The 12863-nt window shown below is 36.3% G+C and overlaps 1 long non-coding RNA gene across 5 annotated transcripts; it reads left to right on the top strand.

Annotated features, from left to right (window-relative positions):
- Positions 1–9918: 9918 nt before the first annotated feature.
- On the top strand, positions 9919–12475 carry LOC110879428. Of its 5 annotated transcripts, none has more exons than XR_004867746.1 (6): positions 9919–10420; positions 10515–10597; positions 10694–10720; positions 11077–11601; positions 11759–11928; positions 12278–12475. It is a non-coding gene; the product is annotated as an uncharacterized LOC110879428 (long non-coding RNA). The 5 variants fall into 5 exon arrangements; XR_002558659.2 differs by having other exon boundaries at positions 10510–10597; XR_002558657.2 differs by having other exon boundaries at positions 9930–10013; positions 10098–10420; positions 10510–10720.
- Positions 12476–12863: the final 388 nt, after the last annotated feature.

Genomic DNA, 12863 nt, shown 5'->3' with positions numbered 1-12863 from the left:
AATATGGAAAGTTTTGAAAACGCGGAGCGTTACAGTCTCCCCTCCTTTAGGAAATTTCGTCCCGAAATTTATTCAAGAGGAAGACCTTGGAGAAAAGCATTTTAACTAAAAGAATCGAGATATTTAGCATAAGCAAAAGCGTGCACGTGTGTGAGTTTACACAGTTTTGAATCAACTTGGAGAGGTATATATATAAAATGTGTCGCATTTAAAAGGGAAAATTTAGTATACCAAAAATGGTTTTCGAGGTAACGACCAACTACGGGTGCTTGCAGAAGAATAAAGAATAGAGAGATAGTTTCAAAAGCAAGGACGTAGATTAGGATTCGAACGTTTAAATAGACTTGATTACGAACGGGGTTCATATAAAAGACGACGAATAATGGGAGTATAACAGTAAATGATTGATTTAATAAACGAATGCAATTATGAGAATAGCGTAAATATCGAATAGACAAAAGTAGTGTGTCAAGAATGAAGTCTCGTCGTGGATAATCGGATATAATGCGTTTGTGAGTTGTTTAAAGGTTGTATTAGGTCAAAGGGTCTGCAAAACACTGAATTTCTCATGGCAGGTTTTACGAGAGTTTGGTAACATGGTGGAAACGCTTGTATATAGGAAGTACCAGCGACGTATCCACAATGTTTTGACCATGTTACGTCCGTTTCGTTATTCGTGTCATGTTACGTTCCGTGTCTTACCATACGCAGCAGTACACTTTATGGTTCTCATGCGCTTATTACTATAATCCCGTGTGCACCTGCGATTATAACAATCGTCGCATGATCCGCATATCTTGTACTAGTTGCGTATGAATCAAGGTATGCATAAATTTTGAAAATAAGATTGCGAGTGTATAGAATGGTAGCATATAAGCACATTTGTGTTCCAAATAGTATAAGACCAACGCAAGCGAATCCCTCGGGTTTCGCTCGCGTACAGGTGCGAACGTATAAATTTTGAGCATGAATAAAACATAAGCATAGTATAAGCTTAATATGAATACGCATGTGAGCATAACACAATCGTATGAATACGAGTACGGTTACAAGTATAAACATAACGTGTACGGAAAATATGAGTACAAATTCTGAGCATAAACGGGGCATAAACATAAATCGTATAAACTAGAGTATATATGTGAGTACGAGTATAACATAAATCTTATAATTGTGAGTATGAATTGTGTCAGTATGAATACATATATAAGTACGAGTATAAACATAAGATGCATGAGCATCGATATGAACGTGGTTTCAAATGTAAAACATGAAGGTTTAAGTATGAACAAAATATATGTGCATGATCATAAGTGTAAACAAAGTTGTATAAGTGTATATGAAAACATAAAATGTATGAATATGAATGTAGTATAGACATGAATGTAAGGACAACGTAAATGTATAATTGTGAGTGTGTGTATAAACGTAAAACGTATGAATTTTGAATCGTGAGTATAACATAAATGCGTAAGTGTGAACATAAGTGAAAGCATAAAATGTATAAGTATCGACGTAGGAATTAATGATTTTGTTTATAATATTAAAATACACGAGTTTATGCGCATAAAAGGTTTAAAGTTTTGAATATGAAAGGAAAAAGAGAACGAGTGACACGCGTGAGATTGTTGTGAGATATTTGACTAAAACGTGTACAATGATATGCATATATATAGTTGTTTGCGCAAAACGTGGAGTAAAAAAAATAGATTGAGTTGTCACGGAATATAGACTCTAGTTTGTGAATGTAAAGAGAGTATAAAACGTCTATTGCTTATGTGGAAAAGGTACTTTGGAAATGAATGGAATTGCTATTATGGTTTTAAAAGAATTTACATAGTTGAAAATTTGTCGTCCTTATAAAGTTTCCTTGCCCACGTGTTTTGAATTTAATTAGCGTATCAAGCGAGGTTTTGAAAAGTTCTTGGGATTAAAAAGTTTGCATCGTTTTAAGAAATTTTTGTATTACTAACTTCGAAGTTTACAGATTCTTGTGAAAAGGTTTATCCTTAGGAAAAGGATCTTGGTGTATGATCTTGGAGTTTTGCTGGAAAAATCGTCTTTTAATAAAAATGTGTTATTGATTTTGAAAGAAGTTTTAGTAAATGCTTAAATAATACTGGTAATATTTTATAGGGGTGTGCGAAAAAGTTGATTTGATTCTCAATTAAAAATAGAAAATCTCTAGTTTAATGATATGTGATGAGCTTGTTCTAATAGTTATGTTGAATACAAAATTCGTGGGCAATGGTTTTGTTAGACCGACTAAGTTGACGGGTAGTATTTCGTGAAATTCTGAATGTCGAGAAATAAGCGTTTACGGAAAAATTACGAATTTTGTGTGTGTGAGCTATATGAAAATAGATTGTAAGATAAGAAGTTCGTTTATATAAACAATGCATTTTGATATAATTAGAGATTTGACTAATGATAAGCGATTTAGATATAAACATGATCGTGTTTACATAATATAGTCTTCTATTAAAAGAAAGTATCAGTAACGATCACCTAGGTAAGGGAATCACCCCTAATCCGTTGATGAGGTCGTTGTATGATGAGAAAAGAAGCGGAGTTAATCGTCAAGGTAAGGAAATCACTCCTATCTTGATGATATGTCCCACTCGTTGTTACAAAAGTGTAAATAAAATTACGTGAAATTATGCATGCTAATAATGTATAATCATATGAAAAGTAAGAGTATGATGTTGCGCAAAGATGAAATCTCGAAAAATTGTTCAAAAGTGACAAAAGATCGAAAATGATAAAGCGTAAGTTCGAATAAAACTTGGATGGTTCCAAACGGAACATTGACTAACCAAAGCGATCGAAAGATCTTTTGGAATTAAGAAACATGCTTTGGCCTAATAGGTGGAATACTCTCGCCGATATCTCGGTTACGGTATTCACCCTTCTAGTGACTACATGTTTCCAATCCATCGAAAATTTCGAGACTTGGCGGGATTTTTGAAAATCAAGGAGTGGGACTAGTCGACGAGGTGCGGGTTTCACCCCTAGCTTGACGACTTCGTACCCTAAGTGTGGTTGGTACTCGTTGGGTCAAAATTTAATTTCGACACGTTAACGAGGGTCCACTAGAAATTGAATCTGAAATTTGAAATTTGAAATTTCCATTAAGATGTGGATTTCACTCCTAACTTAATGGTGTAATTTCGTGCAACAAAATGAAATCAAGCGGGATGAGAGTTGTTTACCAAATTGTGGGTTTCACGCCTATTTTGGTAAACTCGTCTCTTTTGCACAATACGAGTTGTCGGATTTAGATTAATCGAGTAAAATGTATGAGGAAAAGTGTATGTCAAGGATTAGACGAACAAGTATAAACATGTCAAGAATGGCACATAAAGAATGGAATAATGAAACAATTATTAACTCATAAAAAGTATGTCACAAATAACACATGAATGAGAGAACAATGAAGCAAATATTAACGCATAATAAAACAAGTATAGCATGTCAAGCTTTAACACACGAGTGACAAATCATGCTTAAAAGATCAAAAGAGAATCAATAAAGGCAAATAAAGTAGCATGCAAGTAGTTTCAAGCAAAACATACGGATAAAGCTCTAAAACTATAGACTAGGTTAAAGCATTCCTACTTTTCCTAATTCCCTATAGTTATGGCTCTGATACCAATTTGTCACACCCCAACCGATGGCGGAAACATCGGGATGAGACGAACAAATCGCTCAAAAGCATCATAACACTATTTGTGACAATATAGATTAAATCAAATTTCATAAATGACTAAATTCAAACACATTGATTCAAATAAAGACAAATTGCAACAAACATGGTTTATTATTAAAATGGGTATCTAGCCATCCTAACTTGATTCTTCAACATCTTGACTGTCAACCTGCAACATGTATTAAAATAGAGTTTCAATGCAAAAGCAAAGAGCGAGTATACAAGTTTGTTTACATAGCATAATAGAATAAAAACTCATATCCAACACGAACATATTAAAATAGTTTCAACCATGCTAGTTTACGTAGTCCAAGTGATAGCCCAAGTTTCCCAATGCGTTAAAGCACCTAACCCAAAGTTTCACGGGAGGTTGATATGTCTCCTCCTAACAATACCCCAAAGACTAACGGGGAGGTGCATTACTCCTATAGCGCTACTATTGTTAAGGCGGAACTACACACAAGAATTAAACGTTCACATAGCACAAAATAGTCTCAAGATTCACAAGTTTCATGTTTCATGTTTAAATGGATAGAGTAAGTTTCAAATAAGTTTCAAGTGTCATGTGCGTTTAATATAGAATACATGTTGCACCCAAAGTGTTAAAAGTAAAAATGGGTTCGAGTATACTCACAATATTGCAATTTCTTCCGATTATCCAAGTATGACGAGTTGGTGAGATAGGAGGACGGAACACCGAGGTCACCCTATATGGGCAAACGATGGTGCATGAGCAAATAGAGTTACGACGGAAGATTTGAAGTGGAATATAAAGTGTATCGAGTCGATGGATAAGTGCATATATATACATATATATATTATATAGTTTATGAAACAATTCTAAATTAAGTTTATCGAAATTATGATAGAAGTGTTGTCAAATTAGATATACATTTGAATTTATTTTTATAAAAATTATTTGAGTTTGATACGTTTAATGGTTCGACGATAAAAATAATAATGATTATAATAAATAAAAAAATATTGATTCATATAAAACAATAATATTTATATTTTCTTTATAAAAATATTAGAACTTCAATAGGTTTCATTTTATAAGATTAGCGCGTTTCGCTTTACGGAATTTTACGAAAAACGGGCAGAGTTTCCTCTGTTTTTGGACGATCAGACAATCAAGGTGTCGATACAATGTCAAAATTCAATAATCAATTCAATGACGCGATATAAAAAAAAATATATTATTTCTATATACGTTTACAATTTTATATCTAAAGTTCGGTTCGCGTCAAATGTAGCATCTATTAGATATGAAACAACAAAAATTATATTCGCGTTATTATCATACCGAGCCTCGCGTTGACCAGAACTTTTGAAACCAAACATGAATCTGAACCGTAACGTGAAGTCGAGGCTGATGTCGACTGGAGTTTGACCAACCCAAACCCCGAATCTTAACCAAACTGAAACTGAACGATTGTGAACACGATTAGAATGACACTCGAACTTTGAAACTTAAATAAACATAACTCGAATCGGACACTAACCTGTATAGATTGTTTTTCGCGACCCGAACAGGGACCGAGACGACTACGTGATCTCGTGCCGGCTGGAGCTCGAACCCGTAACCAAACTGATCCGAGTCAGACTTGGATCGAAGCTTAACCAATACGACATTTGAAGCTTGACTAACCTGAACCGACTCGAACTGAACTAGGATTTGAATCTGACCCGAGCCGTGAGCAAAACCGAAGCTAGCCAGAACCACGAACCGAACTCCTCTGTGACTGTTGTTGACTGAACCGACACCCACGACCCGAACTTTGAAACCGAACCAACTGAGTTGACCCGAACGTCACCCGAGCTACCCCGCAACCCAAACTGACTCGGTTGAAACGTAACCAAAACAGAACCGAAGCATGTACCATACCCAAAACTGAATCAGAAGTAAGTTGAAGCCGATACCTGAATCGAACCGAATTCGAACCGAGCCGACGCGAGTCAAACAAACACTTAAGCGAGCCGCCGGGGAGAAACCCTCAGCACTGCCGCCGTTCTCTTCGTTCGACGGTTCTGCCGTCGTTCCATTTCTGTTGTCGACGAGTGCCGCCACCAAGGGCGGTGGTCGGTCCTTCGATTAGCAGGGAGAAGGGGGTGAGCGAGAGAGGGAGGCGTGTGGTGGCTGGAGATGGTCGCAGGAGATCGGAGGTTGGGGTCTGCTTCATGTGCGGCTGGTGTGATATAAAGAGATTAGGGTTTGCTTGACTACACTTATATACTTAGGGTTGGGTTAATGAATTGCTTGGAACGATGATTTAAATGAATTAAGTGGTGGATAATGTTCGATGTGAAGGCCACAGCAAAGTGGTTATGTGCGTGAAAGTTAAAGCTGGTGACCCGGGTTCGAGTCCCGTGGTCATCAGTTTTGTTTTATTATTTTTTTTTGTTTAAAAAGAATCACACTTTCAGCAAATACTCAAATAGTCCCTCTACTTTAACTAACTATGTTATATTATATCTTAAAAGAACTAACTTTATTAATTAAACTAACTAAGTTATAATGTTTTTTTTAGAAGGAACTAACTTTATAAAAGAAACTAACTAGGTTAGTTTACTAACTTTAAAATTTAACGAGACTAACTTAGTTTATAATAAAAAAAATTAACTTTTGAATTGTAAAATCAATTAATTTAATTAAGTACAAACCATGAATAAATAACCATTTTTATAACGGATTAGATTAAAGATGAAGGTTTTTTTTTTCGACGATTATAACGAAACGACTTATACAAGGACCCAAAGTTTCGAAAAATAGGAATATGAACAATGGTTTCTAAATATGGAAAGTTTTGAAAACGCGGAGCGTTACATGCTTGGTGATTACCGGTGGCTGTTGCTTAGTGTGTGTGACCTGTGACGGAGAACAATGTCAACCCCCAAAAAGCAACATAGAAGGGCATATTGTAATTTTCAACGATGGTAGTTTTGTAATATTGATCAATGCACTGTAATGGGTTACCGTTACCGTTACCGTGAATACACTATTCCTCAGTTATGTTATCAATTAATATAGTATATCAATATCAATATCAATATCAATAATAGAATATTTGGCTCAAAATTTAAAAATAAAATAAAAATATTACAAAATTTAATCCATTCCTAAAAGCTAACTGGCGTAGCGCCTTAGCCCCCTTGTTACCTATGGGCCTGGGTGACTTTTGTTGGATCTAATACTAAAACTGAGTTTATAAATGCTTGCTGAGCCCAAAGGTTTCTTTTTTATTTCTTGGAATCTTGGATTATGACATATCATCATGAGAACATTATATTTTGCGATTTATTGCAGTGAGAAAAGAAGCCTTTATTTTCAAAATCGATATTGAAAAAGCATATGATACTATTAGTTGGGAATTCATTGACTCGGTTCTACTTTAAATGGGTTTTCCCGGGTTGTGGAGGATATGGGTGAAAGGCATTTTGAAATCATCTAGAGCCTCGGTCCTTATAAATGGCTCCCCCCTCTTGAGTTTCAATGTTATCAGGGAGTACGTCAAGGTGATCCATTGTCCTCTTTTATTTTCATTATTGCGATGGAAGCATTGACATGCTTCCTAAATAAAGCCAAGGCGGTGGGTTTAAAATGCGCATCCGATTGCCAAACGATGGTCCCTCCGTTGCTCCCTTGATGTATGCGGATGACGTCGTTTTTATGGGTGAATGGGGTGAAAGTAATATCCGTCACATAGTCCGCTTAATGAGATGTTTCTATCTCAAATCTTGATAGAAATTAAGTCACACAAAATCAAGTCTTTACGGTATTGGGGTTGGGGAGATGCAAGTGGAAAACATGACCAATATTATATAGTGTAAGGTTGGGAAGTTTCCATGTGCATATTTGGGCTTACTAGTAGTAGCGATTATGAATCAAACAAAGAATTGGAAATGTGTGGTGGATTGTTTTAAATCAAGATTAACAAAGTGGAAAGCAAAAACGTTGTCCATTGGGGGGAGAATTACTTTGTTAAAGTCGGTTCTTGATAGCCTTCCCTTATACTTTTTCTCATTATACAAGGCTCCTAAAGGTGTCCTAGACTCCCTAGAAGCCCTTAGACGCCGTTTTTTTTGTGGAGGCAATGATGAAAAAACTAAAACTAGTTGGGTGTTTTGGTAACGAGTAATCATGCCGCTTGGAAAGGGCGGGCTAGGATTGGGTTCCCTCCGTGATATGAACGTAAGCTTGTTGATAAAGTGGTAGTGGAAGTTTAAAACTGAGAGCAATAACTTATGGCGAAAGATTGTTACGGCAATACACTACCAAGAAAACTCATGGTCCTATTTGCCAATAAAAAAAGGTCTTGCGGGGGTTTGGAATAGGGTACATAAGCTGGGAAAGGAATTGGTTGACCATAAGGGAGTGGGGGTGCTCCACTTTCCATTACTCACCACACCCAATCATGTTTCGCCACGTCATCGAACTTGGTTCTATCACTAGTTATGGATGTTAGTGGGGGTGCCCATCACTAGTCATAACTTAGTGTATGCAACCCAACCGAAGAACTCAGCTTTGGACACCATACTTTCAACACGCGTGGTCACCAGCACGCGTGGTCACCATGACCGGCGGCAGTGTTCCACGCGTGGTCACCCAACCACCATGCTCCATCATCACGTAGCGCCCCCACCTCTCTAATAATGAAAACATTTGCAACTTGTTCAAAGCCAAACTTAGGAATGAGGGGTCTGTGCGTTTTTTGATTGATTTTTGGCATGAGGATGGGCCATTAAAGGAATCTTTTCCAGCTCTATTTAGCCTAGAAAACAACAAAAATGCAACAGTAGCAATGAGGGCAATTAATTGGGATTGGAAGAGAGATGTGTGTACTGCATGTGAACGAGTCGAATGGAACAGGATCCAGACGATGGTACCTGATATATCGATACTAGCTGGGCAGGATAAATGGGAATGGAACCTGAATGTAGGCGGTGAATTTTTGGTTGCTTCATGTCGTGAAATGCTCCGGAAACATGTGGTTCCTTATTACCCTTACACGTGGGTTAAATGGGTCCCGAAAAAAATTAATGTTTTCGCATGGAGGGCTGAACAAGATCGTCTAGCAACTCTCAAAGGGCTGCAGAAATGAGGTTTGTTAAGTGGCTCAGCCGCGTGCCAACTATGCGGGGAGCAAGAGGAGTATGCCGATCACCTCTTTGTTTCTTGTTATATTTCAGCTTTGGTGTGGCAGAAAGTAAGTACCTGGTGTAACATTCCTCAACTGTATGCTTTCAGTGTCCGCGATCTAATTCTAATATACAAAGGGCTGTTGTCATCAGAACAAAAAAGGCGCTTGGTACAGACAATAGTTTTGGCAACGTGCTGGGAGATTTGGAAAGCACAGAATGAACTCATTTTCTCTGGGAAAAGAATAGATGTGGACATGATTTTTGGCGAGATGCAAACATTGGCCTTCATGTGGACTAAACATCGACAAAGGGGCAACACAATGGGATGGGAGAACTGGGTGAATTTTAGTTTTACTTGAATTGTAATGTTGTAATACTGTTTGGGTTGTAATATGGGTGAAGGCATATAGGTGCTAGCACCTTGCTGGAAACCTTTTGCTGTGTAAATGTTGTTTGGTGATGAAAATAAAGGATTGTTTGCTGACAAAAAAAAAAAAAAAGTAAACAAGCTTGGGTCATAAACGGCCAATAAGTCAATGACACGATTTTCCTTTTTTAAAGGCAAACTTGAATAATTGACAGGCCATTAGAATATTATCGTGTCACTAGAATATTATCGTGCCACCAGTAAAACAATTCGATCATATCCATCCCCACTAAGCAATATTGTCGATACAAATTTCACCCGTGACTCTCGAACATCGTTTAAGTAGCCATGTTAACTAGGCTAACAAACCGACAAGACATATTGCCATGTTTAAACTTTAAACCCGTCTACCTAATCCACATCATTTATTACTTTATAATTAGTTCATAATTTACTCATCTTACATAAACCTAACTATTATTAATATCTATCTCCTCTAATAAATAACTAACCCATGGGACACTTGGCAAAAATTTAGACCAAGGTTTGGGACACTTGTCAGTTTGTGGTGCAACCTCATTACATTCCAGGCAGGAAAATAGATGGGTCAAACTTTGTTGTTTATGGGTTAAGACGGGATCCGGATTTTGACCCGGTGTATATAAGCCTTCCAAAATAACTAATCCTAATTTCATTCCATTAGAACTCCTTCTCTATCGTCACCCTCAAAACCCTAGCGTCACATATGCATCTTCTTCAACAAATCCACAAATCTTCTTCAGCAAATCGACAATGGTGATTCCCAAGTTACCTTTTAACCATCGATCTGTAGATTCGAGGTCGCAATCGAAACCCTAATGTTTTTTATTTTCAAATCAGTTATCTTTTTCGATTTACGAAACAAAGGTATGCAATCAAGCTTTTGATCTTCCACCTCTTGATTTCTTCATGGTAAAGTCGGTTTTTTTTTTTTTTTCTAATTGCTTGCGTAATCCATTGATTTTGTAAGATTTCTATTCAATGTTTCATTATTTCAAATCTGGGTTCTCACCAAAAACCCACCACTAATCATCTTTTATTTTCTGATTAAACTCTATGGTGCGATGTCGTCGTTGCGGGAGTGGCTTTGGGCAAGATCATTTTCTCCAAAGCAATGATCTGCTGGAACATGAATTGGTTTTATTTGGTGTTTTCATTTGATGGTATTGCTTTGATTCAACTTTAGATATGAATTAGGTTTTATTTGGTGTTTCAGTACTAGGGATTAAATTGCTTGAATTTCCTGAAAAAGTCTAGGGTTTGGTGGGGTCGTTTCAAGATGGGGGCAAGTGGGCAACAAAAGAAGAAGTTAAGAAAAGTGTCGCTGAGATTTCTTCAAAGTAAGTGGTGATTGCGGGTTGTAACGGGTCAGGTATAGCTTTCTTAGTAGAACTAACCCAAAAGTAAAGTACTGATTTTAGAATGCTGATGCTCAGGAGAGGTTCAAAAACATCCCTTTGCAGGTTCGTTATCCTTTTGAAATTATTGTGATTTTTAGTTTAGTACCGCTTCATAGTTGTTGTTTTACATTTTTGAGTGGTTCAATCAAGAAAGCAGGTGGGTTTTATTAGTTCTAATTGAAATAGTGTTACATGATTTATGATTTGACCTGAATTCAGATTATAGGTAAGTTTAATGATCTTTAAAGTTAAGATTTTCTAAATTCCTAATTTATTCATAATTTGGTTTAGTAATTGAGAAACACCAAGAGGTTAAACAACATATAAGATATTTATGTACTTGAAAGTCATAGACCACTTTGGGTGAAATGATCTTTCGTAATTTGGTTTAGTAATGATCTTTCGTTTTTTTTTTTCAGGTGCGATGTTGATTAATATAGTTAGTGTTCTGGCGGGTAAAAGAGCTTCGTTTACCTCATTGAGCGGTGGATACCGTTCTTGCCTACGCCGATGGGGAAGGGTTTGTTGCCTGATACGCATGAGCTAGCGGCGACGTCTGCGCGCTCGCTCACGATCGTGAAGTGTGATTTTGCTATTGTGGTTGGTGCGCGGTTGAATTGGTTGTTGCATTTTGGAGAGTCGCCGAAGTGGTCGAAGGATGTTAAGTTTATTTTAATTGATGTTGATGAGGGTAAGATTGAGCTTCGGAAGCCGTATTTGGTGTTGAATAAGGAGATTAAGGATGACCCGTTTTGTTTGGGGTGTACGCATCCGTGGATGATTCCACACCCACTTCGTTTGTCCCCAGTGCAACGTATCTTCTTCTAATTGAAGGTTTTGGTGGAAAAGGTTATCTTTTTCTGCAAGAAAGCCTGCTGTTATCAATGTCACGGTTGATCCGTATGCTGGTGCAGAATGTGGCCGGATGCAACACAAAAATTGAGGTATGTAAGCTTTGGTTTTGTCTTCATTTTGCATACGTATGGAAGAACATGCATTAATTCCCCATTTCTTTGTTTCAAAAATTGTTTACCAATTTATTTGTATGAATTCGGACAGAAAATTTGTTAAAAATACTAATCTATAATGGTTGTTTTATAGAAATATATAAGACACAAGGATGGTGGGAGCTAATTTGGATGAAAAACTTCAAAGATGGTACCAGGCAGATTTGAAAGCTAAAGGAAGTTGAAGTGCTAAACTGGATCTACACATTATATAAAAGATAATAAAAGGGTTTCAAAAGAAAAGGCTCAGATGATTTCTCTTCAGTAAGCCACTCTTTTCATTTAAAGATAAGAATTATGTGTATTAGATTCTTGAAATCCTTTGAATATTTTTGTAATTTGTATTGTGGCTTCTTCTTTCTGATTGAAGTAGATAAAGATCCATATATGAGTGGTGTGAGTGTGTCGGATATGTCGAGCTTGAGCCTTAAAATTACAGACTTTTAAGTATAAGAAATTTGTGTATTTAGTATTGAATTATAAAAAAAAATATAAAAAAAGCTTAAAATATTGACAATATGTCTTGTTTTTGTCTCACATTTCTTATAATGAGCAAGATTTCATGAATAACTACTTCTGTTAATATGCTTAAAAAAACTATCTCATGTTTCAGGAACGAAGAAGCGCATGGGACTCGAGGGTTGCACCTCATGACAGTCAAAGTAACAAGTCAATCGAGAAGGAAGCGAGTTATAAGCTTAGTATGTTAATGCATTTAAACTTTTTTTATATCTTTTTTAAGTATACTATTACTTTTGTAGTCTTTTTTGTTCATTTATCATTTGTTAAGCAAACTTTTACCTTTCTTTTATTTAGACTGTTTTGAATATAAAGTTATATGTGTTTTCCTTTTTTACCGTTCAATCCGTGTGTCACACGGGTAATAACCTAGTATTTAAGAGTTAATTACTGTTTTCGTCCCTGAGGTTTGTCAAAAATAACGGTTTCAGTCCATTAGTTTAAAAATTGCTATTTCAGTCCATTAGTTTCATTTTCGTAACCATTTCAGTCCACTAACTTAACTCCATCCATTTATTTTGTTAACTTTGAGTTAACTAACTAATTCAGGGACGATTTGCGTCAGTTTTAGAAACACAGGGACTTAAGTGTAAACTCCAAAACATTAAAACAAAAAAATAGTAAATTCCAAAAAATCAAAAAAATTCCAAAAAACCAAACAAATTCCAAGAAATTCTAAA

Source organism: Helianthus annuus, chromosome 9 (genome assembly GCF_002127325.2).
Source record: "Helianthus annuus cultivar XRQ/B chromosome 9, HanXRQr2.0-SUNRISE, whole genome shotgun sequence".
NCBI classification, from domain to species: domain Eukaryota; kingdom Viridiplantae; phylum Streptophyta; class Magnoliopsida; order Asterales; family Asteraceae; genus Helianthus; species Helianthus annuus.
Note: the sequence above shows the minus strand (reverse complement) of the source record. Positions and strands in the feature narration are given on the sequence as shown.